Here is a 27,528-nt window from a genome sequence, read left to right on the forward strand (position 1 = left end):
AGAAAAATTCTCCCATTTTCATGTCTACCCCAACCGGAAGGCAGTGGCTCAGAATCTTTTACGTTTGTATAATTCCCATCCATCTCTCATCACAATACCATGTGCACACTGTGGGTTTGTGTATTCCTTTCACCCTCACCCACACAACTACCTAACTCACAAAAGCACATTTTTCCAATAGGAGCTCTACACCACTCCTGCTCCAGGGATGAATATGAAATTGCATGCTCATAATAACACTTTGTGAAATGCTGTCCCTCCCCTCAGCCATCTCCCCAATCCTTTAGGAGAGAAGTTTTGTTTTTTGTCATTTCCATTCTGATGAAATATTTTGTAAACTTTTGAGAACTCAAAAAAGCACATGAACTCCCCTGAAAAAGCAAATGTCACCAAACACATACAAAAGGAATTTGGAAGATTTGCTCAATTCCACTCCAAAGCATTGATCCATCTCCCACCAAACCTCCACACCCCCATCTGATAACCAACCAACAAAACCATGATCACTTCTTATGTTTTCCAACAAAGACCCAGCCTGACTGTCATCATGGATTAAAGGCCACAAAAAAAGAATAAAGCCTATATGAGAAAGCATAGGGTATGGGATTTACTCTAAAAAAGAGGCAGCATGGATGATCTCACAGCGATAGCCATTCTGCAGAGTTTGGGGATACTGTGCTTTTCAAGTACATTAAAATTACAGACAGCACAGTGCACCATCCATATTTCCCTGCCAGACCCTTGATCTTTCTCCCACTGCAAAGTAATCAGCTGACCCCTCTATCAACAGGTCCCATTCCTCATTGCCAAGCCTATCACCTTGCTGTCAGATCTTTCCAGCTTCTGTGGCAAACCCAGCACTTCTTCCAAGTTGTCAAACCATCCCAGGCACCAACCCCATCTGCTGGATTTTTACCAATTTCCTCACTGTGACATTATGCCCCATATTCTTCATAGAAATCTTGTGATGATATGAATAACTAATATATGTTTCATGTGAGACGGGTCATGTGAGAGATCATTGGAAAGGTGATGATTTACTGAATGTGATTATCCTATTTGTATGCATGTATTGTTTCTGTATCTGAAGTTAGGAATATGGACTATGTATCAGTTACAAAAGTGCTTGCGCCTGGGGAATGCCCACCAGATAGTAGGCAATCAGCCGGGATGGGCCATTAGGAAGGACAATAGGACTTTGAAGATGCAAATCTCCTTCCTTCCTGAGAAGTTTCCTGGGATGCTGCTTTAACACTGCAGGGTCAGGTGAGCATGTCACCTGGTACTGGACATCATTTTGGACTTGTAGTGTTTTTTCACTGGAAGGGGGTGGGGGTCAAATTAGGAAACATAGGATTCCCACCATATGTAAATCCTATTTAAGGCTGGGGAGTGAGTTAATCTTGGTTCTTCCCCACTGCCTCCCTGCCCAAGAAGGAAAACTGCTGAAAACACCAGAAGGAACAAAGGAACTAAACTGAGGAAGGGGGGCAGGGGCTGAGCCCAGGCAAGAAAGGTCTAGTCTGTGAAACGAATACCTAGAGATTTAAGCTGCAAGCAGTGCAGTTTACCTTCAAGAAACTTTGCAATCTGCATAAAACAATACTTAGGGTGATAATTTGCTAATATTAACCAGTTAATTTAGTGCAATAAGCTTAGTTTGCGTGTTTTGTTTCATTTGCTCAGTGATCTGCTTCATTCTGTTTGCTATCCCTTATAATCACTTAAAATCTGCCTTTTGTAGTTGTTAAATTTATTTTTTGCTTATTCTAAAACCCAGTTTGTGCAATTCATAACTGGGGGTGGGGGCAAAAAGCTGTGCATATCTTCCTCCACATTGAGGGAGGAAGCAAATTTCATGAGCTTACGCTGTACAGATCTCTATACAGTGCAAGACAGTATAATTTGGGGTTTACATGCCAAAGGGTGTGTGCCCTTGAATGCTGGGCAATCCCCAGCTGAGTCTTTCCACACAGAGCTGATTGCAGACTTTGTGTGCTTCTTCAGCTGGGTCTGTCCCTACCTGTGTGTATGTGCAGCAGGACAGGGTGAGGGAGCCCAGGCTGGTAGAACGGGTGGGCTCACTGGGACCCCAGTGCATCAGGTGGGACCCCGGAAAGGGGGTCCAACCCGTCACACTCACATTCTGACAAAGGCAAGTGAAAATAAACCACCTGATCAAGAGCATGAAGATTCCTTTTTCAAAAGTCGACATTTTCCACACAACATAACAAATGCTATTTTCCTAACCAGCAAAAATTATCATTTTACATGATGTAGAGTAATATGTATATATTGTATTTTGTGTAAGCTGCTCTCAGTGTGAACATGTCCAGCCACATTAGCTTGGGGATGCAGGACACAGCTTTCTGTTACTGCTCTAGGGAAGAATGGAGCAGTGGATGCTTTCTCTCTCTCTCTCTCTCCCCCTCTCTCTCTCTCTTTAATAACTTGTATTGTTGTTATTATTGCTGCTGTTGTTACAGAGCTCTAGGGGGAGATGCGGAAATAGTAAGCTCCCTTGTGTAATGCCTGAAATCAAAGCTAGAATACATCAGCTCAACACTGACTGCCTGTTACTGCCTTAAAGCTAGTTATTAAAAAACAAACAAACAAATAAATCATGGCACCACACCAGATTCATTTTGGAGAAGGAACAAAGGGGAATTTAATCGAGTGGCTAGAGGAGTAGGCTGGGAATTAGGAATCCAGGATTCTATTCCCAGCTTCCCAATGGTTTGGAAAAAGCCACTTAGAACTGTTTAGATCATAATTACATTTAGAGTCTAAGCTCTTTGGGAAAGTGCATCCATATGCACAAAGTATTCTTGCCCCTTCTCCTAACACCAGATTCACCCCTCTGCTGAGTGGTAGCAGATGTCCCAGGGGAGGAGAAATCAGTGACAGAGCCTGGACATGCTCTGAGTGTAACATATTTTATTTACCCACAGAGAAGTCCTGAAACAGAGGGGGTCAAACAGCATGCAGGCAATCCCTGTGTCCAGGGATCTCAGCCAAACAAAAAGCAGAGAAAGTGTGGGGAAAAGCCTCACATGTTCTCCCCCACTCTGCCCCCAAAAAGTTAAAAAGTTATGGTCTATCCTCACTCTGTTCTCCCCATCCCTCCCTCCCCCTTTATTTGAGTAGATAAAGGACAGGATTTGTAAAGAGGAAGAAATGGGGGGGGACAAAAATTCAAAATGAAAGGGGGCGGGCAGTTATGCTAAATTATTCCATTTTAATGTCAATGTAATAACTCCTACCAGGATCCATCGACCCAGGCCCTTCAGCACCAGAGATCAGACATCGACTGCTTTACTTAAAGTACTAAGATCATTAGCTAGCAGCATTAGCAGGCAGCTGCTATTATTTATATTGCTGTAGCATCTAGGAGTCCTAGCAATGACCCGGGACCCCATTGTGCTAAGCTCTGCACAAACACAGAACAAAAGGACAATCCCTGTCCCAAAGCACTCGCAATCTACCCTCATGGACCGACCACAGAGAGAGACACATAACACTGTAACAATATCACTGCTGAAGCCTGCAGCATTTCTGAGTTTGTGGGAGGAGCTTGTGTGGCACACCACCATTCCCCTAGCCAATGACTATGATGTTTTTAATAGAAGGGAAGGTGCATGACAGAAGGAAAAAAGTAAAAGCAACAAGCAGGGCCAGCTCTGGCTTTTTTGCCACCCCAAGCAACAACAACAACAAAAAAGAAAAGAAACAATCTGCAGGGCGGCCGGAGCCAGGGGGACTCCCTGCGCCACAGACGTGCCCCGGGCAGCGGAGTGCGCGCCCTGGCTAGCAGGGGGAGAGGGAGAGAGCAGGGGGGGAGAGAGAGAAGAGGGAGCGGCCAGGGCTTCCTTCAGCAGGGGCGCTCGCCACGCAGCCCCTCCCACCGCACCACCTGCAGAAGGAGTGCGCAGCCCGTTCCCAGCAGGGCGCTCCCCTTCTCCACGCTGCCACCCCCTAAAGGGCGGCTGGAGTGGCAAACCAAAAAAAGAAAAAAAAACGTTTGGGGTGGCCAATGCCCCTTAGAATCTGCCACCCCAAGCATGAGCTTGCTCAGCTGGTGCCTGGAGCCGGCCCTGGCAACAAGAAAACAAAGAATTAAAGATGTAAAATGAAGTATTCTCTCTCTCACACACAAGCCTGCACAAAAAATCAATCAAGAGTAAAGCTATTTTAAGATACTGTGAAATTCCTGAGCATGTGATATAGTTAGGCTGGCAATAAATGAGGCAAAGAAGGAAAAGGGTACATAAAAACAATCAAGTGAAGTAATAAGGATAATAAGAAACTGAACACAAATCTCTGCAAACTTTAGAAAGAGATTGCTGCCTTTGACATTTTTATAAAAGACACAGAACTAATCAGCCTTTTAATGGACAATCCTACTCAACTGCTAGGGAGAGGCATGGCCAGGCAGCCAGGCATGACCCAGAGCGCTGACTTCGCAGCTCCCATTGGCCGGGAACAGCAGCCAATGGGCACTGCAGAGGCGGTGCCTGCAGGCAGAGGCAGCGCACAGAGCTTCCTGGCCATGCCTCCACATAGCAGCTAAGTGAGGGGGTGGCCCAAGACTTCTCCAGCAGCTTAATCATACAGCTTCATCATAGATTAGTTATTTGCATTCATAATACACACTGCATAAAATACTGCCCAGACCTGACGAAGAGTTCTGTGTAAGCACAAAAGCTTGTCTCTTTCATCAACAGAAGTTAGTCAAATACCCGCCTTGTCTCTCTAATATCCTTGGACCAACAGAGCTACAACACAACACATGCATTCTCATCACAACTACAAATGAGCAAAGGTCACTCTGTAATGATTTATAAAGTTATCTACTGCTCCTTTCTGGATTGGCCAACGATGCGATGGTCACACTGGCTGAATTATCTTAAAAGTGCATTCATTCTATTAAAGTAACAATGACCATAACATTGATTGGAGGTGTTGTTCCCAATTCCCCATTTGTAACCAATCACATGCACCCTGTTTGATTTTTAAACTTCTTCCATTAATATTGACAGTAAGCTACTGCACAAATTGAGCCTCAGTTTTTCCCTACTTAAATCCCAGTGCTCTTCTGTATTCGGTTTTACAGTTGTGATTCAGGGTTTGTTTTCAAGGGGGACAAATTTTATATGAATCAAATCTTCCAGTTTGTGAAGGTTTAATGATGCATCTTGGGGAAGAAATCCACAGGAACCAACACAGAGGATATTCAGAGGTCTAGATTTACAAAGATGACTAAGATTTTCATGTCTAAGAATCCATCTTAGACTTACATTGCTCTCTCGAAGCACTCCGGGGAAATATTCAGCTGAATAAACGGAAGAGAGAGTTAGGGCTTCTCCAACAGGTTTCTCTCAAACTTACTCTTCATTCAATTGATGAAGCAGTATCCTGACTCCTGATAGGCTCCTATCCCAGCTACACTATCTCATGTTATCAACCTATTGGCATTTGTAAGAGCCTTGTTTTCATAGCATTCAGTAAAGCTCTTTGGCTCTATATTGCAAATAAATATACTATTAGTAACAGTAATTGCTGCAATGATAGTATCACGTCTATACTACACTATCATCATCTCTGGCACATACTGTGTTTTAAAATGTCGTTCCTTTTCCTTTTTTGTAGGTTATAATGCCAATACAAAAACACAAAAATGTATTGCTTTATATTTTCATTCTTGTTCTGAATATTTGCCGTTGTACTTGGCACTGCAGAATATTCAAAATAAATTTTAATAATAGTAATTTCTCAGTAGGCAGCTACAGAACATTCACTAATATGTGATATCATTTAAGTGATATCTAAGGAATTAGCATGAGACAACTTGGGCATTTTGCATAGCAATTCACTGGCCAAAATAATATGAACATGATCTCTAAGCTTTGAAATGTGCTGTTATGCCTGTCAAAGCACTATTGCTTATCTGAAACCCTTCCCCAGAGTAACAATTTTGTACAATGCGTTATGAACATTTGAGGATACATTGAGCCGGAGATGCAAATCCGAAGCCCAACGGTGCAATTATTTGTGCGCTATTTAGAAAATGGTATTTTCTCCACCCATTTACCGCATGTGCATTTTTCAGTACAATACCTCTTGCAGTTAGCAAGATGAAGACACTGCCTGGATGTACAGCTTCTTCCTATATTTTGGCTGCCCTCACATGTTTCTCAGTGTACATGGAAAAAACTGATTGATCGATGATCAAAATTACTATATCTGGACACGGGTCCAGAATTTGGTTTCCTGGGAAGAATATTTTCTATGAATCATGTATTTTTCCATGGTGCTTGCATATTTGCTGCTGTTTGCAGCAGGGTGCAGGAAGAACCACCAGCATCTCTACACTTTTATCCACATTCATCTAAGAATTCATTTTTATTTTAACACAGCTTGGGAAGGGAGCTGTGACTGGCTAATGAGAATTCTAAAGAGCTGGATTAATCATTGTGAATCACCACCTCAGCTGCAACTGCTGTTCAATATCCTCAACTGCCAGTACCAAAAATATAGGTTTGCTCCACAATAAACACTTTTTATAATACCAATAAGGCCACTCCAGGGAGTGTTGTTATCATGAAATAATCATGCCCCTGTGGGACGCGAGTGCTTGGCTGTGCTTCCTTATAATGCTGGTGGGGCTATGATCATATCAGAATAACTGAACTCCCCTGTTGTGCCTTTTTGCTTAAAGGTTTTTCTAAAGATTTAGGCACCTCGGCTGAGAACATGTGCATAAGAATTGTAAGGGAATGAGCAGCTGTGACTTTCTTACTTACAGCCATCTGTAGTCATGTATTTTTAATGGATCGCTCTGGCTGTTAGTTCACACACACAAAAGTTGTGGTGGGTTTGGTGCTTTTAGGTTCTGTCCTTCCCAGAGTTGACAACCCCTTTAAAAGAGTTAATCTATATGTAAGATAGTGGCTAATGCAGCAGGAACTGACCTAGCATTTGCAACTTTAATTTAACCTGTTAAGGGACTGCTCCCACTGAATTCAGAGGGAATGTTGGGAAGAGGATCAGGCGCTGGGCAGCGACAAAATGCTTTCTGACCATTTTGTTTCAGAGCTAGACAGACAGCTAAATTAAATCCTCCAGAGATCAGACTTGTATGATTCAAGACAGTTTCAACTGCAAATGAAGTAGATACAATTTAATGTCCTGATTGCTTTAATGTGTTTTTAGGTTTCCACCCAAAATAATCATTTATGTGATATAGAGTGATAAATATTGTGCAATACCGTTCATTAGCAATAAAAAAACTACAGACAATAGTACCGAAAGACTCTTGGGAAAGGTGCCTTATCTAGAGAACTATGAAATATATATATAACCAATGACTGAACAACGATGACTACTTTAAATAGACATGTGTCGAGAAGGTGGAGTTGAGGTCTGCATTAGAGTCAGAGTTGGGTTCAAGGCCTGAGGCCAAATTTAGGCTAGGATTCATATGCAAACAAATCTGAAATATCAGAACCAGTACTCATGAGATTTCAGTCCCAAATGGCAGAAATGAGACCATAGAAGCCGGTGGACATATCTCAAATATCAAAATCAAAGGCCCTTTCCTCAGGGCTGTCTTTATTAACACAAAAGATACAGAAGATGACAAAGCAACTCAGAACACTTGGCTCCAGCCACCAGGGGACCATCCAGCTTTCAGCAAGCTGGGATGGAAAGGACATTCCTGTCCCCTCCCTCATGGGCAGCTGTCCCTGCAATTGCTTCCTTGTGCTTATATAGCCCCACCCAAGATCACTGATGCAATAGGCAAAGAACCTGGCTCCTCCTTGGAATCCCTTATCTGCTGAGGTTAAGATGCACCTTCATACCTTGTCACAGACTAGTTGATCCCATATGAGATTCCCCACATTCTAAATGGTGGAAATACCACACAATCCATTGCTCTTTCAAAGACTTTCCTCCACTGAAACCAAAATTGCAGAAGGAGGGCAATATCTGAGAGATTTTGGCCATGCTCCCAAGGAAACTGGCCTCTTCTGGCTTTGTATTTGACCCAAATCCAAACCCAAAAAGGCAGATTTAGATATAAAGAGCCAAACTGATTCCTGGCATAACCCCGCTCATTTCAGTAGAGTTGGATCATTGATAAATCTGGTCCAAGAATTCACATTTGAACCCATTAGCCTCCAACATTACAGGGGTGATCATTTGTGAGGTATTGGGTTTGGCCCATATTTAATTGTTGGCATGAACAGCCTTGCCAGTTCCTTACAATCATCTAACACCATTTCATGAGAAGGCTACATAGGTGTAAATGAGAGTTGAATTCAACTTGAATTCCTTAAAAATAAATCCTGTGGTCTCCAACTGCTTCCAGGCACTTTCAGGAAGCTTTGGTACATTTATTATTTCATGTTTAGAACTACAGCCAAACTAACAGGATGCTCATGTGTTTTCAAACGACGGGAAATTTCTGTTTGCATTTCCAGATTTCTCCTAATAACTGAAATCTCTGTTGAGCAGCCTTCAAAGTGGAAATGGGACAGAAATGTAACAGAAAAGCTACTGAAACTAACATGGCAGACATGAGTCGAGGAGTTCAGAGAACTGTACTGCCTTAAAACTAAACACACATGCAAACTCACATTGCCATAAATGGAATGCACGCATATGAATCCTGTAGACCCAGGGCTAATTCCACTAAACTTAACAAACTTGCTGTGGTGTAAAACTACTGTAGTTGAAAGAAGACTCGGGTCCTATATCTCAATATAGGCAGCATTTACTAGATGTAAACCACATGTTAAATCCATTTTTCTTCTATGAAGGTGGGATTTGTCTCTCTCTATCTGGCGAACAGCTGATACGAATATGTTTAAGGAAAGTTCCAGGGGGGAAAGAGGGGGGGGAGGCAGCCCCAGGCCCCCCAGGGCCCCCCCCCCCCCCAGAGTGTTTTTCCGCTCCCGGCCCGCTCCCCGGCGAGGCGCCGGCAGGGCAGGTGCAGCAGTCTGGGGCGCGGCACCCGGACGCCCGCACGGTCCTCGTCCGGGCCTCCGCGGACTCCGCGGCTCGAGCAAGCCAGCCCCCAGGCCCCCCAGGCAGAAGCGCGCCTCACGGCGCCGCTGGCGCTGGAGTCACCCCCCCCCCGGGGGGGCCCCCCGCCGCCGAAGACCCCGGGCCCCCGGAATTCTCTGGGCAGCCCTGGAAAGTTCTGAAAGTATCCTTCACAGCTGCAAGACAGAGAACAATCAGATCTACTTTAATCGATTCAGCTTTGGTAGTCTACCTAAGTTACAGATTTTAATTTAATTGGGGAGAAATTGCCACGTAATGTCTTCAAACTCCATTTTGATCATCAATTCTAAGGCAAGAACAAAATGGGAAACATCAACAGGACACTTTGCTATCAAAATGTATCTTTGCTAATATAATAATAGCTACAGGTTTATGAACCATTGGATCAAACAGCCAACAGAGAAATTAGATCACTGGGCTCTGGCTGCTGGAATGCAATAGATGTCTCTTCCGTTCAGGTGGCTGAACACAGCCTTCAGTGATGAATGTGAAAAGCCTGCATGTGTAAAGACGGTTTCACAGAGGAGAGCAATGTGGCATGCAAACCAAACTAAAACAACCATAAATATTTTAGGTACCTTTATAAAGATTCAGGAATATTTATTTCACATATAAATCCTCTTTGCTGTAATATCAGCACATATCCTGCATTTCTTTGGCTATTACCTGGCTTATTTCTGTGGAACGGAATGGAAATACCACTCCAGGAAGGTAAACACTCACTCACTCATATGACATCTTAGCTGGATATGAAACCTCCTGGAGTTCGCTTCCAAAATAAAGCAGTGTTCTTAGGTGCTGCTATAGTCATAGAATTAAATCTGGTTAGAGGGCTACACAGCACAGGATTGGAGGGGGGACAACAGCAAGCAGGTATGGCTCCTTGATTCTGGGATGTGGTCTGTGCAGGCCCTAGTGGGAGTTAGAGCAGCTGAGGGGCTACTCTAATTTACATCCCACAGATACAGATCTTAACAGACCAAATTCCAGTGGGGGAAAAGCAGTGTGGATTAGAGCTCTGCCACAGCCCTCCGTACCCCACTATGCCCTCTCTCTCCTGTTAAATCAGGGGTGGGCAAACTATGGCCCGTGGCTCTTGAGCTCCTGCTGGGGAGCAGGGGCCACTCTGTGTGTGCGTGTGTGTGTGTGTGGTGGCTCCCAGCAGCGGCATGTCTTCTCTGGCTGGGCTGCTATGGGGGGGGGGGGGGGGGGCTGCCCCCCCCCCCCCCCTCCCCCCCCCCCCCATTGGCCCGCCATTGGGGGAGTTGAGAGAGGCAGTGGCGCGCCTGTGGCACAGGCAGAGTGCAGAGTCGTGTGTGGTGCGTCATAGCATACCAGGGGCCCCATGCCATGCCACTGCTGCTGCTGCTAGGCACCGCTGCCGCTTGAGCCTCCCCCCTGCACTCCAAGCTCTGCCCCCCCCCCCTGATCCTCCCACCTCTGAACCCCTCGGTCTCAGCCTGAAACACCCTGCTGCATCCAAAACCCCTCATCTCCAGCCCCACCCCAGAGCCTGCACCCCCAGCCGGAGCCCTCAAGTCCCCTGCACCTAACCCGCCTGCCCCAGCCTGGAGCCCCCTCCCGCACCCTGAACTCCTCATTTCTGACCCCACTTCAGAGACCACACCCCCAGCCACAGCCCTCACCCCCTCCTGTACCCCAACCCCAACTTTGTGGGCACTCATGGCCTGCCATACAATTTCCATACCTAGATGTGGCCCTCGGGCCAAAAAGTTTGCCCACCTCTATGTTAAGTGCTCCCTAAACTGGGAACAGCTGAGACAGGAGCTGCATTTGTCAGCTTTATGCCAGTGGGGAGTTCTTCTGGAATTCCCTGCTGGCCATGCAAGACCAGAATCCCGCCCCTTTGCATGGCCTGGTGGGTGCACAGGAACCAGATCTTAGATGAGAATCTAGCCATCGTTTATTATTTGTATTGCATTAGAGCCAAGGGGCAACCACCAAGATCAGAGGTCCCATTACATTAGGTGCTGTACACAGATACAAGAGACAGTCCCTGCCCCAAAGAGCTTATAATCAAAGGTTATCCAGTTTTTTCCACTACAGGAAACTTGATTTATTAAAGGATTTCTTTTTGTTAGGCCCCAAAACTTTACCTTCCTGTTGAGTCACTACCACAAGCAGTGCTCCCGTATGATGCTCCTTTTCCTAGATGACAAAAACTTTTCTTTGGTACTATACATGTCTGTTCTAGCTTAGTGGGGCCCATAGACCTCTTGGCACAGGGGAGTTTTACAGGGATCTCCCGAGTCAGATATATGCATAATAATTCACTAAAGGGGGGCATGTGAGGGCTCTGCTGAGAGCCAGTAGCCCACTGGCCATCAAAATCATTGTGAAATGTGTGTATGGATATTTAAGGAGTTGTGTGTCCATATCAAATATCATGTTCTTAAGGCAAGTAACCAGGGAATGACACCCTTCTCATAACACAAGAACTAGGAGTCACCTGATGAAATGAATAGGCAGAAGGTTTAAAACAAGCATAAGGAAGTACTTCTTCACACAACACAGTCAACCTGTGGAACTCACTGCCAGAGTATGTTATGAAGGCCAAAAGAAAAGAATTAGCTATGTTCATGGAGGATATGTCCATCAATGGCTATTAGCCAAGATGGCCAACAACGCAACTCCAAACTCTGGGTGTTCCTAAGCCTCCAACTGTCAGAAGCTGAGAGTGGATGATAGGAAATTTATCACTCAAAATTGCCCTGTTCTGTTCATTCCCTTTGAAGCATCTGGCATTGGCCACTGTCGGAAGACAGGATACTGAGCTAGATGGACCATTGGTCTGACCCAGTATGGCCATTCTTATGTTCTTAAGACAGGTTCTTTTCAGGCAGAGGGTACCAGATGCTTCTCTCTCTGTCTGGCGATTGTGTCTTGTGTGCTTATTTGCATAGTGAGCCAGATGCTGATTAAGAGATTGTGAAATATAGTCTATAAGAAAGGAACTTGCAGGGGAAAAAACAGCAGAAGGGTGTCCTGTTTATGAATTAGGACAATGGACTCTTCTGATGTATCTGAGGGTGCACATAGACTTCTGGGATCTTTCACTAAGGAGGCAAACTGACAGCGTGACTTGCCTCATGAATGGACGATCACAGCCAAGCCTGGCTGTAAAACACTGGAAGGACTTTGGGTGAGCATCACTTTATAAGACATGACAGTATCTAGTTAAGTAAGTCTAGGTTCTAGAATGTGTGTTATGATTTTATTTTATATGTAACCATTTGTTTCCAGTGCTTCTACTTGCTTTCACTTGAATCTCTATACTTTGTTAAATAGAACCTGTTTTCATTGTGAACATATCTAAGTTCTGTGTGTCAAGCGGAGCCATGATTTGAGGTAAAACTGATAAGCTTTTTTGGAAGGTGGCACTGTGAAACTAACAGAAGTACTGAGCTGAATCTTTCAGTCTCTATTCAGAGGAGGAATCCTACTCATTTCAATGAGAATAACGCATGCACTTGCAAAAGTCTGTGCAAAAGTTAAAGTCCGCTTAAAGACAAATTAAAGACCCAAGAGCACTGCTTGACCCTGACTCTGGGCCCTGATCCTGAAGTCAGTGGGAATCTCCCACAGTGCTGGAATCTCCCTGTGTGGAGCACATTGTGGAATCAAACCTCTGGAGAGCAAACACATAAATAAACTCCGTTAAGGTGATGGAGAGATGCTGCTTTCACCCTCTGACTTATGGCCCTTTAAAAGTTTGCTTTCCAAAAATGCAGATCCCAAACTCTAGGCTAATCAGCAACAGCACCTTAGACTTAAAAATGAATCTGTGGTACTGAGAGAGTTGTTTTCCATGCACCTATATGTGTACTAGTGGCAGACTATGAAATCAATAGAAGTTGTAGTCCTAAAGAGCAATCAGGGGAGATTTGCCAAAGGAAATAGTGTTCCAGAAATGCTTGTCCCCAAATAATCCCTTAGAGTAGTACAAGAGACACGCATTGCAATTTCTGACATAAATAAATCACTCAAATAGCAATGAACTGCACTCTAAACATCCATGACATTAGAGCTACAGAAACTTCCCCAACATGGCCTGCCAGCAGGCAAAGCTCACACTGAGGCCAGGCAAAGTTGGTGAAGGGCGACTAAATTGTAAGGAGGCCTGGGCTGAATTTCAAAGAAGCTCTGGCACATTTATGATAATGGTGAGTTTCATCAGGGGAAAACCATGAGATTAACAGCTCTTGCATGAGGGCTGAGGGAATCATCTGTGCTCTCTGGATTTCCTGGGGTGTGCTGTCAGGCAGCAATGCAGGAGTGATACCAAAATTAAAATGGATCATCAGTGGGGCACAGTGGCAAGGCAGCTGGGCCCTGATGCCACTTCATCCTTGATTTCTAATATGGGTAGTCAGGTGATACCATGCACTCCCTCGCTCCCCAGCACATCGTCATTAAGGGAACAATACAATCCTGCCCACACTCTATAAGCACCACACAAATGTGCAAGAGGACTTGAGCCTCCTTCGATGCTCCTTACTGTATGTATACATCATAGGAGGGGTGTAAGTGAAGAGGGATTGGTGAGGTCAGCGCTCATTCTCACCTAGGGTGGCCAGGTGCCCAGTTTTCAACCAGAAAGTCTGGTTGAAAAGGGGACCTGATAGTGTCCGGTCAGATCTCCTGACTGGACACGCAAAGTCTGGTTACTTTGGGCAGGGGTGACAGGGAGGTACTGGATCATCACCTGTTCCAGCCCCCACTCAACCGGGGCCGCCTCCTACTTGTATCAGACAGCTGCAGCTCCCAGTCACAGCTCCACAGGCGAGTCCTGCCCATCCTGGGCAGGAGAGAGAGGGGAATAGCAGCGAGCAAGGGGGGAACGGGGGGAAAGAGGAGTGAATGGGGGCAGGGCAGGGGACATTCCGGCACTCCTGCTGGTGTGTCCAGTTTTTAAATATTACAAAGTTGGTGACCCTACTCTCACCTTTGCACGGGATGGTGCCCCAGTGCTTACCTACATTCAGAGAGTTCCCAGCAGTCTCTGAAAGCACAGGGGGGGCTGCAGCACCATTGGAAGCTGGAAAGTTTGGTTCAAGAACAGAAGAATAGAGCCCTAGGATTTTTGCCCTTTTTATTGCTGCAAATGCCAGGAAAGTTTAAAATTAATAGCAACCGGTGTAAAAGGGGAAAGGAAATAAAAGAAACATTCATTGCCTCAGAAACAGCCCCATGCCCCTGACATTTCCATATCAGTGCAGCATTCTCTCGGCTTTAGCACCAAGCAAGCATAAAACACGCTCTTATTGCAAACACCATGAATTTTTCTGTCCTTTTAAACTTAGCTGTGTAAGGTTTCATAGACTATAAAAATAGAGCAAGAGAATGGAGGATTTTTATTCTACATAAAGCAATTACCGCTGCTGTCAGCAGGAGCAAAATTTACTACCGCAGGAAAGGGTACGGAGAAAGGGAGACGCAAAGCAGTTCAGAGAGAACGAGGACCAACCTGAACTCTCACTGAACTAAACCTGAACTTCAAACATTGCGGAGGTCCACAGTGTTTAAGAGCCAGCTACTAAAACCCGTATTCCCGCTGCGTAGGGTAGGTGATTCCATAGAAGTCAATATGGCTGCTTGTGGAATAAGGTGCTCTTCAGAATCTGGCTCTATATTTGGTTTTCAGTTGCCTCTCCACTGTCTGGTGCTTCAGCCAGGCTGGCATTAGCCAGAAGAGTCACCACACTGTGTTACCTGCAGGGTTAACGATCTCCTCCAAAAGTTGGCCCCACAGACAAACTGCATAGAACTAACTCCACAAGGATGAAGGGCTGAGTTCAGGTTGGTCCTTGTTCTCTCTGAACTGCCTTGTGTCTCCCTTTCTCCTTACCCTTTCCTGTAGTAGTATATACAGCAGTGGTAATTGCTTCATGTGGACACTTTAGAAATCTGAACCTGTTGTTCTAGGGTGTCTCGATAGCCCAGAGCAGAGGCTTAGACCCCTACAGCATAGCTTGCAAATAGTGATAGTTCATTGGAACCGTCCTTGTTCTTAAAAGTTCCTCATGTTCACACATGCATGCAGGACTAAGGGTAAGACTTGGCTTTCCTATATGTGTACCATGCCTATGTGCAATCATCTAACCAAATCTCAAAATATACAAGAAAAAAAATAATGGTGATACAGCTGGTCAAGCTTAAGATTCACCTATTATGAATAACTCTACTGATTGGAGACAGATTCCTTGAGGTAGATCCTTAGGTGGTATAAATGGTGGTAGCTGGTGCTCCACAGGAGCGATGACAATGTATAGCAGCTGAGACTGTGCCCCAATGAATCTTTCCCCAATCAGTGGCGTTTCTCACAGTGGAAGAATCTTTAAGCTTGACCTCAGTATCAACTTCATTTTCTTCAAAGTACCAACAAGTCATTAGCTCAAAGCTTACCCAGTTTCTATAAAAAGACCCAGTACCTAGAGTTTTGACATAAAAGGCATCAAAACTTTGAGAGTTTGATGCAAGCTAAGAACTTTAAGTGCACAGATCCTCCAAAATCCTCAAAGAAATTTGGCATTAGAAGAATCGAGCAAGCAACTCATCTTCTCAGTGGAGAGTCAAAAGCATGGCTAGTGATTTAGCCCATTGACCTATTTTGAATAGCGTCCCCTTTGTTTCATTTACAAGCTATCCTCCAACAAACCAGTCAGATACCACAGTGATGAGCGCAATATGGGAACCCTTACAGAATAGATAGGATTTCCTTGGCAGGTATAAACAGTCTTCCTGTCTCAGTTCATTCAAAGGAGACTGTTCCCTAGAGACTCAAAGAGGCTTCCAACACTAAACACCTCCTGTGCTAAGATCACTGTGTGAAAAGCAACCTGGTTCCAGTAAACTGGGGAGAGAGTTAGGGGAGTTAAGTTGGAATAATTTTTAAATTACCAACCCACTGTTATGAGAAATTGTACATAAATACTAATTCCAGCGCTAAGCACTTGTATTTCATATTCCAGCTTGGAGCAAGTTTTTATTGCTGAGTTGTAAATGCCTGAAATTAACACCTTTTTCTGAAAATGCTGACAGATCATTCATTGTAACGGTGCTAGCAGGCACAAAACACAGCTATAACTCTAATACTCGTCTATTTAAACAAAGAGGCAAAGCAAAGATCGAGCTCAGGGAGCTAATATCAACCAGCCAACCTCACAGCAGCCTGGCCACTTTAGAGCCCTACAAACATCTCAAGAGAGATCAGCTCAGCTGCCAGAAGAGAAGGGCAAAGAGCTCTCCAGCTGCCACTGCTTGAAAAATATCTGCCCCAGCTTGGCATTGCCACCTTTAGCTATCGTATGTGTCTGGTCATAGATGCTGACCCTGCTGCTGGGAGAATGTTAAGGCCAGAATTCAGCTGGATGCCCCCAAGGAACAGAAAATCTTTCAAGAACAATCTCACCTTGATTGTTTTTATTCTTCATGGACACCGATTATGATACTTTAAAAGTGATCATTTCCTTTTCTTACTGCTTTTTTGCACTAGGAAGGCAGCAGAATTTGGACACCACTCAAGATTAACAGAAGCAGCAAGGGGCTTAAACTCAGTGTGTTGGAAGTTAGAAGGTTTCCATTCTTTTTAGAACTCTTCCATTTCCACACAAACACCCCATACAGTCCCACAGATCAGAACTGGTGGTTGTTTTTCCCCCATTTCAATCTGTACTGGCCGCCGCTTCCAGCAACTCCCATTGGCCCGGAGCAGTGATCCACGGCCAGTGGGAGTCGCAATCGGCCAGACCTGTGGACGGGGCACGTAAACACACCGGCCCAGCCCACCAGAGGCTTTCCCTATAGAAGCGGTGACCCCTGTTTGAGAAACCCTGTAATAAAACAAAAAAATTGGACAAAAGTTTTCAAAGAATTTTTTTTTAAAGTCAGTAAAAATTAGAAAATGTTAGTCAATTTATTTGCGCAAGTTTCTGACCAGCTGTATCTCAGGCACACATTATACATCTCCAGCTGGAGCATTTTTCAGCTGCCATTGGGAGCTGCTCCCCCAGCACAATTTTTCACGCTGAACCCAAGTGAAGCAAACCTGGTAATGGGTTTCATTGTCAACCACAAACCGAGCAGAGATTTGCTCACTATCCCTCCATCCCACGTCCAACAGGATTGTGCTGCCTTCTGACCTTCACTATCTCTGAGATAGGGCTCTGATGGCCTGCGTCCCAACCCAACCAGAGAGATGGGGAATGAGCCCACCTTCCCTCTCCTGCAGCCACAAAGAATTTCTTGAGGAGAGCTGGTTGCTTGACTCCTCCTCCTGAGTGAAATCCTGACATGCCTCTCCCCTCTACTGACATCAATGGCAAAGCTCCCATCAACATTAACAGGGCCAAGATTTTCCTCTTTGTTTCCAAGTTAGCAATGGCAACATCATTCATGTGATGGGTTGGATCACAGAAACCCTCTTCATGTGCCAAGACTACTTCTACCCCTGCTTTCCCTGCCAGCTCGGGGCCCCAGCACCCTGTCTTGCTGAGCCAGATGCTCCCGTCTGCTCCAACACAGACCCAGGGTTGAATTACTTGCCCCAAAGCTGCAGGTTTACCGGAAATCAGCTAACAGAAGTGTTCCTGTCTTTAACACTCAGATGCCCAACTCCCAGTGGGGTCTAAACCCAAATAAATCAGTTTTACCCTGTATAAAGCTTATACAGGGTAAACTCATAAATTATTCACCCTCTATAACACTGATAGAGATGCAGAGTTGTTTGCTCCCCCAGGTATTAATACACACTCTGAGTTAACTAATAAGTAAAACGTGATTTTATTAAATACAGAAAGTAGGATTTAAATGGTTCCAATTAGTAACAGACAGAACAAAGTAAATCACCGAGCAAAATAAAATAAAACATGCAAATCTATGTCTAATCAAACTGAATACCGATAATCTCACCCTCAGAGATGCTTCAGTAAGTTTTTTCCTCAGACTGGACACCTTCCAGGCCTGGGCAGAATTCTTTCCCCTGGTACAGCTCTTGTTCCAGCTCAGGTGGTAGCTAGGGGATTCTTCATGATGGCTCCTCCCCATTGTTCTCTTCCACCCCTTTATAGATCTTTTGCATAAGGTGGGAATCCTTTGTCCCTCTCTGGGTTCCCACCCCCTCCTTCTCAATGGAAAGACACCAGGTTAAAGATGGATTCCAGTTCAGGTGACATGATCACAAGTCATTGCAAGACTTCATTGCCCACTTGCCAGCACACAGGTATAGAGGAAGACTTACAGGTAAAACACACCCATCTGCAGTCAATTGTCCTGGTTAATGGGAGTCATCAAGATTCCAAAAAACCATTAACAGCCCACACTTTGCATAATTACAATAGGCCCTCAGAGTTATATTCCACAGTTCTAATTTCAGATACATGAGTGGTACATTTATACAAATAGGATGATCACACTCCGTAGATTATAAGTTTTGTAATGATACCTTATAAGAGACCTTTTGCATGAAGCATATTCCAGTTACATTATATTTACTTATTAGCATATTTTTATAAAATCATATAGACTGCAACATCACAATGCACATCCTGGGTCTGATGTTACACTTGATATGAGATTCTTTGTCCATCTACTGGGACACTATGATGAGATATTTCCATTCTGCTGGTACTTTACCTGATGCCCACACTTTTAAGAATTGTTGATGCAGGCCTGGTTTCAGCTGGCATCTTTGAACAGTTTGGGTGAAGATCCAGCAGCATGTCCATTCCATAACTTTTGGATAGCCTTTTATACTTCCTCAACTGACAGAGGATCTGTGTTTGCCCCTGGGTCTGCAGCTGTGCCATTTGCCAGGTCATGTAGCTCTGGATATTTGTCAGCAGGTACGAGGTTCAGCACACTTTCATATTGAGTTTTCCATCTGTCCAGGACCTCAGTCCATTGATGAGCAGACAACTGTCTGGTTGTGTGATGGGGAAGTTAGAAAGCTGTTTATAGCTGCCAGGCCAGGCCAGGCACACGGTAGCTTTGTAGGAAGGATGCCGATTGTTATAATTGAGGCCAGGGAATTCATGCATCACAGTCACGTTTTGCCGTGTCCTGGAAAACCCCTTTCAGCAGTTTGTGCTCTTGGACATATGCCTGCCTGTGTGCGTCTGCCTTTTTTGCTGACATATTAAGGGTCTCTTCAGAAAGAGACAGTTTCTTGCGCAACCATCTGAATCTGAAAGTTCCAGTGGCACCATGTTATACAACGTTATGTAGACCGCCCATGGTGATCGCCATGTCACCCAAGAAGGTTCTGAGGTTACATCAATGAGCCTCAATGGCCTGTGTGCATTTCACAGCTTCAGCAGGATCCTTTGAAAGACGCTAGATATTATACTACTGGTGGACATCTGGCTTGTGAGGAGCTGAAAGATGATATGAGAGCTGAGCAATGACTCGTTTATGGTTTTAGTTTGCTGGTGCTTCTGTATCACCAAAGACCCAGTGAGATTTCACTATGGAACAATTTCTGATGAGGATGTGGTCAATTTCTTTTGCACCACATCCATTGTTTGAAATCCAGGTTCAGCAATGATTATTATAGTTCCTAAGCCAGGAGACCATAACAGACAATCCCTCAGTGGCACAGAATGCCAAAAGCCGAGTGGCATTGTCATTTGGGAAACTCAAAACAAAGGGATCTCTTAGAGTTTCATACCCAGTTTGATTGCATCCATTCATAGCATTGAAAGCTCCAAGTGCCAGCAGTGTGTCATGTGATGGAGTTGACTGGATTTTTGCTGCTATCTGGTGGTAGAATGTGTCCTTTTCTGCAGGTGGTAGATCTATCAGAGCATAGGCCACGACAACAAATTTTAAGTGTTCACCACAATGTTGGAGTCAAGCATAGAGTAAGCATGGAGAGATGGAGTTAGAGTTATGCTAGAGGTTGTTTAGTGCCACACCTGGAGTTTGATGTAGACCACTAGAGTAGAGGAAGGTTGCTCCTTCCATGGTAACTTGATTGCTTTGTGGCAGATGAGCCTCTGTGATGTCAGCAGTTATGATCTTGTTAGCGGATGAGTTCTCTGACAAGAGCTGTCTCATGCCCAGTGCCATTCAGCATTATGATGCTCCATGTTCCATGCCTCTAAGGTCTGGTTTGGACTTGCAGGAAGTTGGGTTCATTGGGGCTGTGCCTTCCCTAAGCAGGGTTTCGGTCACACCCCTCCTATGCATGCTGAATACGTCTCTCCTCCTGGAGTCGGTAACAGCAGGGGCTTTAACCCTGCTGCAGTTGTCTCAGTCTGTCCTGGCTGATTGCCCCTTCATTTCACTCCGCCTTGTTGTGACTGGAGAGACAGAGGAGATTTATTTCGGTGGACACCATCCCTCTTCCCAAAGGCTCTTCTGACAGATGTCATTGGTTCCTGAGGGCGCAGATGAGCATCATGAAGATTTAACTCTTCTTCTTCCCTATGCCATCCATGCCTCTACAGTTGTAGCTCATACACCTTCACCATCACTGGGAATTTGGCTCTCATCCACTGGGTCTGTCACTGGCCTTTGTTCATTGTCCTGAGCAGGGGCCCTTCTCAGGTTATCAACCAGTGCCAGTTGGGCCCAAGGCTCATGTGGGCAGGGACAGCCACATCATGAAGTAGAGCAGCTTACACCACTATGCCCTGCTACCTTGAGCTGAGACAGGAAGACTGTTTATACCTGCCAAGGAAACTGTATATAGGTTTCGATATTGCTCTCATTGCTGTAGCATCTGACTATTGCGACAGAGGATAGTTTGTTAATAGAAAGTAAAGGAATGCTACTCAAAATAAGTCAATGGACTAAATCCCTCGCCATGCTTTTTACTCTCCAGTGAGAAGTTCAGTTGCTGGGCTAATGCTTCTAATGCAATTGCTTTCTTTGAAAGTTTCTCAAAGGCTCTGTGTACTTAAGGTCCTTAGTTTGCATCAAGCTCACAAAGTTAATGCTGTTTTGATGCCTTTTATGTCAAAGCTCTAGGTAGACAGAGGAGCTCCTTATATTCTGCATGGGCCATGCCAGAAGTTTAAGTCCTGCTCAATCCTCCTTCATTTCTATAGATTAATCACATCTCCAAACAGTTGGTCATATTGCACAGTGTGTACTGCAATACCTAGTATATATATACATAGTTCACTAGGGATAGCATTTCAGCCTTAAACTCTCAATTCCCTGGTTTTCTGAGAGTTTCAGTTTGTCCTTTTTTGTGGTTTAACTAGCAAAGTCCTGTGTAAAATATCCAAACCAAGTATATTAATTAAGCAGAGTAAATAGATTTTTAACCATATACTTCCAGATTTTATTTTTAGGGCTCTTTTGATTCTTTCCACTTCTGAAAGTAAGAAAAAAAACTCTCTCAAACTGCAATGAAATATATAATCCATCCTTTGCTTAAATCCTCCCAATTCACAGCAGGTACACCACCTGCTTTTCTTTCACACATGCAGCCTGGGCTCAGCAAGAAATAGTGTATTGCAGTCAGGATTTCAATACCATCGCAAGAGGAAAAGCTACAACTCAATTTTACCATGGAGAGAAGAATTATAAACAAATATATTGGCAGTTACATTTGTGGACATTAAGATCATATTTTGTGTGCATGCACCTGGACACCTGAATACACAGACTGGGGTACAGGGGCCTTGCCTTGCAGTATTGGCTATTGTACATTGAAACTAGGGGAGACAGAATTAGATACACTTTGGAACATTTCTGCATGACATTAAAGAACCCCCGTCAACCAACCAGACTAAGCCCAGCATTTAACTTTAATCAGCCTATTCCACCTTCAGAGTAAAATCATACAGCTCAGATGCTTGGATGAATTAGTCATCTGTGCAATTCAGTGACTCCCTCAGCCCGGTCTGGAAATCTAGTCAGCATCTCATAAAGCAGAATACCATCTCTGTTCCATTAAGCCCTTCTCTGCCCTCCTGCAGCACTCACTAGCTTGCTGTTAACTGTACACAACACTGCCTCAGTGCCCGACGTTTTGATAACATCCTGATGAAAAACAATGTAATCACAAAAATGACAAAAGTAATCCACGAGGATCTGGAAAGCCATTACTTATACAGGAGAGGCTTGGCAAATATTGACCTTCCCTTGTACTCTTTACTAACCCAATAGCTGATAACCAGGCACTGTAGTTATTAACAAAGACAGTCCTATGAGCCTGATATGGTCAAATGATTTAGCACCTGCAGGTAAAACTTTTATACTGAGACTTAATTTACTACTCACTAGTGGCCCTTTTTTTTTAATCAGTCAGAACAGGCTAGATTAGATCTTGCATGTAAATTTTATGTTTTGTCATCTAGTAGATTTATGATTTTAGTTGTACCTAGTGCATTCAATGAGGTAAAGCCATGTAATAGTCAGACAAGTCATTTTACATTGCATGAAACTGTAAATCATGACATAGTATTATACCCAGAAAAGCAGTAGAAACACGATGGTATTTCAACCAAAATATAGTTCAGGCTTGTTAAAACTTTAAAATGAAAGAAAGAGAAGACTATAACAGGATAGTTAATCCATTTGGTGCCTTACTAACAGTGAGTTCCTCTGTCATAAAAACAAGATCTTCTATTGTTAACCAAAAACAGTTATGTCTGACAAATTCCATTCAGCCTTTCCAGGATGGGAGGGAAAGTATTTTACACGGTCCACAGGTTACAGTCCTTTTTAGAATCACTTTTCATCGCTTAACATTTTACATTTGTCCTGGGGTTGAGTAGCCCGGGGGATTTAGACACAAAGATCCAGGGAGCAGAAAGGTGGTTGAGTGCATCCCCAGTCCATGAAGGCCCACGCACACCTGACCCTAAGAAGCACTGAGAACCTGCAATCCCCATGAGTTTCAATGGACACTGATGATGCTCAGAGGAGCAGGCAACAACTAAATACTAAAAAATAACTGGGCAAGACATTCCTTTAAACACAGCACCCCTAATCACTGTATCCACTGTTCTATCAATCGTTCTTAATCCTTTTACAGTTATGCAAGTGTCCATGTATCCAACAGCACCGGGTTTTGTTTGCAACAAGTGCTCAACGGTTGCTTCAATACAGCGACCGTTGGGAGGGAGAAGAGAATGAACCCATTTATAAAGTGGCTTTAAGAGGTCAGAGCAGTGCTAGATTCGGGGGTTGGTATCTGATCAGAAAAACTCATTTTAAGGCATCTCTGGACTCCTAGACATGCTCTAACCTAATTTTCAAAGGACTTTTCAATCGGCAGTGCAGGTTCTCAAACCAAATGAGATTACCTGTTAAAGCACACGTAGGGAAGAGATCAATTAGATTAGAGAGAATGATTTAACTCGATGCCTCCTTTAAGCTTCAGCTATAATAAAGCAGAATTTTGTTTTCACATGTAGTTGCCGTAGTGCAGCCACCACCTTCCCATCTACCTCTCCCCAGATATAACCTTCAGATGGAGATTAAAAATATCGATGCTAGGAAAGTATAGACCACCTAGGCTGATTTTCCTTTCTTTTTGGTTTCTTTTTTCTCTACACCCAAATCAGACAAGATTAAAAATAGGCTTGGAAATAAGTTTTTTTTCCCTTTCATTTTGTGCTGAGATCTTAAAAAATTTAACTTGTTTAAGTTGCTGGGAAATGAGGAGTAAGTGTGCTTTCTGCATTGAGCTTTTAAAAAATCTTTTCACTGCAGATCTGCAAAGCAGACACATTTAATAAAACGTATATCATGTAGGGGCCTGATTCTGCAGTCAGTACTCAGGCTGCTGTAACAGGCTGCAGGTTTAGGTTCATCATACAGCGCAGGCTGGAATATTCTAGGCCAATTCTCATAGAATCATAGGACTGGAAGGGGCCTCAAGAGGTCTCCTAGTCCAGTCCTCTGCACTCAAGGCAGGAGTAAGTATTATCTAGAGCATCCCTGACAGGTGTTTGTCTAACCTGCTCTTAAAAATCTACAATGATGGAGATTCCACAACCTCCCTGGGCAATTTACTGCAGTGCTTAACCACCCGGAGAGTTAGGAATTTTTTTCTAATGTCCAGCCTAAACCTCCCTTGCTGCAATTTAAGCCCATTGCTTCTTGTCCTATCCTCAGAGGTTAAGGAGAACAATTTTTCTCTCTCCTCCTTGTAACAACCTTTTATGTACTTGAAAACTGTTATAATGTCCCCCCTCAGTCTTCTCTTCTCCAAACTAAACAAACCCAGTTATTTCAATCATGTTTTCTAGACCTTTAATCATTTTTGTTGCTCTTCTCTCGACTTTCTCCAATTTGTCCACATCTTTCCTGAAATGTAGCACCCAGAATCAGATATAATACTCCAGTTGAGGCCTAATCAGCACGGAATACAGCAGAAGAATGACTTATGTCTTGCTTACAACACTCCTGTTAGATACATTCCCCTTTTTACAGATGGGCACTATATTTGCCCTTTTCCAGTCCTCTGGAATCTCTCCCGTCTTCCACGACTTTTCAAAGTCTGCTAATGGATCAGATACCTCTTCAGTCAGTTCCTTGGGTATTCTAGGATGTATTTCACCAGGCTCTGGTGACTTAAATATCTTCAACTTGTTTAAGTAATTATTAACTTGTTCTTTCCCTATTTAAGCCTCTGATTCTACCTCATTTTCACTGGCATTCATTGGTGTCCAACTGCTACTAAACTTTTTGGTGAAAACTGAAACAAAAGTCATTTAGCACTTCTGCCATTTCCACATTTTCTGTTATTGTTTTCCCCCTTCATTGAGTAACGGGTCTATCCTGTCCTTGGTTTTCCTCTTACTTCTAATGTATTTGTAGAACGTTTTCTTGTTATCCTTTGTGCCTCTAGCTACCTAGTTTAGTCTCGTTTTGTGCCTTGGTCTTTCTAATTTTGTCCATACATTCTTGTGTTATTTGATTATATTCATCCTTTGTAGTTTAACCTAATTTTCACTTTTTGTAGGACTCTTATGAGTTTCAGATCATTGAAGATCTCCTGGTTAAGACAAGGTGATCTCTTGCCATACTTTTCAAAGAATTATTATTAAGGGCAAAATAGCAAATTCTCTTGAACTGTTTTCCTTTTAGATTTGCTTCCCGTAGGATCAAACCTACCAACTCCCTGAGTTTGTTGAAGTCTGCCTTCTTGAAATCCATTATCTTTATTGCACTGTTTTCCCTCCTACCATTCCTTAAAATCATTTCATGATCACTTTCACCCAAGCTGCCTTCCACTTTCAAATTCTCAACCAGTTCCTCCGTATTTGTCAAAATCAAATCTAGAACAGCCTCTCCCCATTGGCTTTCTCCACCTTCTGAAATAAAAAATTGTCTCCAATACATTCTGTATTGACCTAGTCACTGGTGTGAACTTATGGAAATCAATGGGGTTGCATGGGATGTGAGCTGGTGCAGAATTTGGCCCAGTGTAGACATGCAGTATACTGTCTCATCAGGGCCAGTTTCATATCACCAAATATGCAGCTGTTGCGAGGCCCTGAGGAAGCAATCCTTCTAGTTCCATTATCACTCTCCCCCCGCCTCCCAGGATGGACTGAAGAGCTAGCATGACATTTACTGTTATTATTTGTAGCAGTATCCCCATAGCACCTAGGAACCCCAGTCATTGACCAGGACCCCATTGTGCAAGGTGCTGTACAAACAGAACAAAAAGACAGTTCCTGTCCCAAAGCCTTTACAGTCTAAGTTTAAGATAAGAGACAACAGATGGACATGGACAGATGGGGAAGAAAACAATGAGACAATATTGGTCAGTACAGTAGGCAGTGGTATTAGCACACCAGCAACCCAGCTATTGTCAAGTTTTTTGTAGACCTCATAGAAAAGAAGAATTTGTAGGGTGGATAATGAGGTGGTTTTGTGGCTGTTTACAGGGAGCTCCTCCCAAGCATGAGGAGCAGCATGGGAGACAGCGCAAAGGGGCTTGTTGGAAAATTTATCAAAAGGGCGATGGAGGCTGGCATTACAGGCCAATCAGAGTCAATGTTTCAATAGCGAATGAGAGATGGTTGGTAGGGTGGGGGAGGTCATGAAGGGTATTGAAAGTGAGAGCTCTAGTGTGGAGGACAAGCTATTTGATGCTGACTGAGAGAACGTCGGGATAATTTGAATCCCCCTGGTGAATATGATGCTCTCCCTAATATTAGAGCTACACAGACATACGCTCACTCCAAATTCCCCCATCCTCTCAGTTGACAGGAAACCGCCATCTACTATTCATGGCGTGTATCCCTGGGGCAGGCACTTAAAAGGAACTGACTACTGCAAATGATGATCCATGCGCAGATATGGTGGATATAGCACTAAAGCACCAGGCTATATTAACCTTCATTTCCATTCCAGCTATAATCGCTATTTGAATTCATAATAAACTGTTTGGAAAGCTTCATACAGCTGAATCACATCTCCCCTCAGATTACATCTCCTTTTTAATGCGGAAATATAATTAAGTCTTTATTGTTTGGGGTTTTTGTTGCTGGTTTTAGTTTTGTAAGAACCAGAGTAATATCCTGACTGTGGGATCAAAGCATACAATGTACCAGTTTTAAAATAAAGAGATGGACAAGCCACATTCTAAAGGTGATTAGTCACTAATGCCCCAATCCTGTAACTGAAAGCATGGACAGGCTTCTGTGTCCAGGCAGAACCCCCTTGACTGCCACTCGATCAGCTGCAGTATTGGAAGCTAAAATTTCAGCACACTTATTTTAAAGCATGATTGTGAAGCTCTCAAAAAATGTAACATTTACTGGCATGTGAAATTACTTTAAGATGTTATGGAGGTATTTGTATCTAACCATGCCGCCCTGTGTTTGCTGTGAACGAGCTGGCAGCTTTTCCACAGAAAAGATTAAAGCACGACATTTCTTTCTTTCTTCTTTTTGCGTTACAGTGCCAACATTTTTCCTTATAAGGGACGACACATGTGACAACTGACAGTTTTAATGGGATGGACAGGTGTCTGATTACATATAATATCATCATTATTTACTAAGCCACATCTGAGCTTCCTACAGATTAGGAGGTAAAGAAAACAAATCAGATATCAAGCAGATTGCAATTCAGCAAGACAGAGCTTTGTTTAAAGATAAAGCTTGATTCTACATTTCATCAAAATAACCTAGATTGCGATCAGTAAGGCAATCCAGCATGCAATACATCCTATTAATCATGCATCAAATAAGCTTTGGAAATCTTCTGTTCAAATCATTATTTGGGGGTGAAATTTTAAAAGAAAGAGATTTGATCAAAATAAAAAATGTGTATCTTAAAATGAGTTATTTAACACATATAGGGGTAAGTAGATGGTCTCTGCGACCTATACTTTTCATGCATAAGAAGCTCAAGATATAGCTTCTTTTAAAAAAAGCAAGCAGATGTAACACAGGGAGATTTTGCATCTAATGGCTGAATGTAAGAGAGCACTGGAGGTAATATATTAGATATACATTATGA

The 27,528-nt window shown here is 43.6% G+C and overlaps 1 long non-coding RNA gene across 8 annotated transcripts in view; it reads right to left on the reverse strand.

The window, feature by feature from the left end:
- Nucleotides 1–27,528, reverse strand: part of LOC120368761 — a 193,780-nt gene that overhangs the window by 136,231 nt on the left and 30,021 nt on the right. The gene's annotated exons all lie outside the window — the stretch shown is intronic.

Source organism: Mauremys reevesii, linkage group 7 (assembly GCF_016161935.1).
Source record: "Mauremys reevesii isolate NIE-2019 linkage group 7, ASM1616193v1, whole genome shotgun sequence".
Lineage (NCBI taxonomy): Eukaryota > Metazoa > Chordata > Testudines > Geoemydidae > Mauremys > Mauremys reevesii.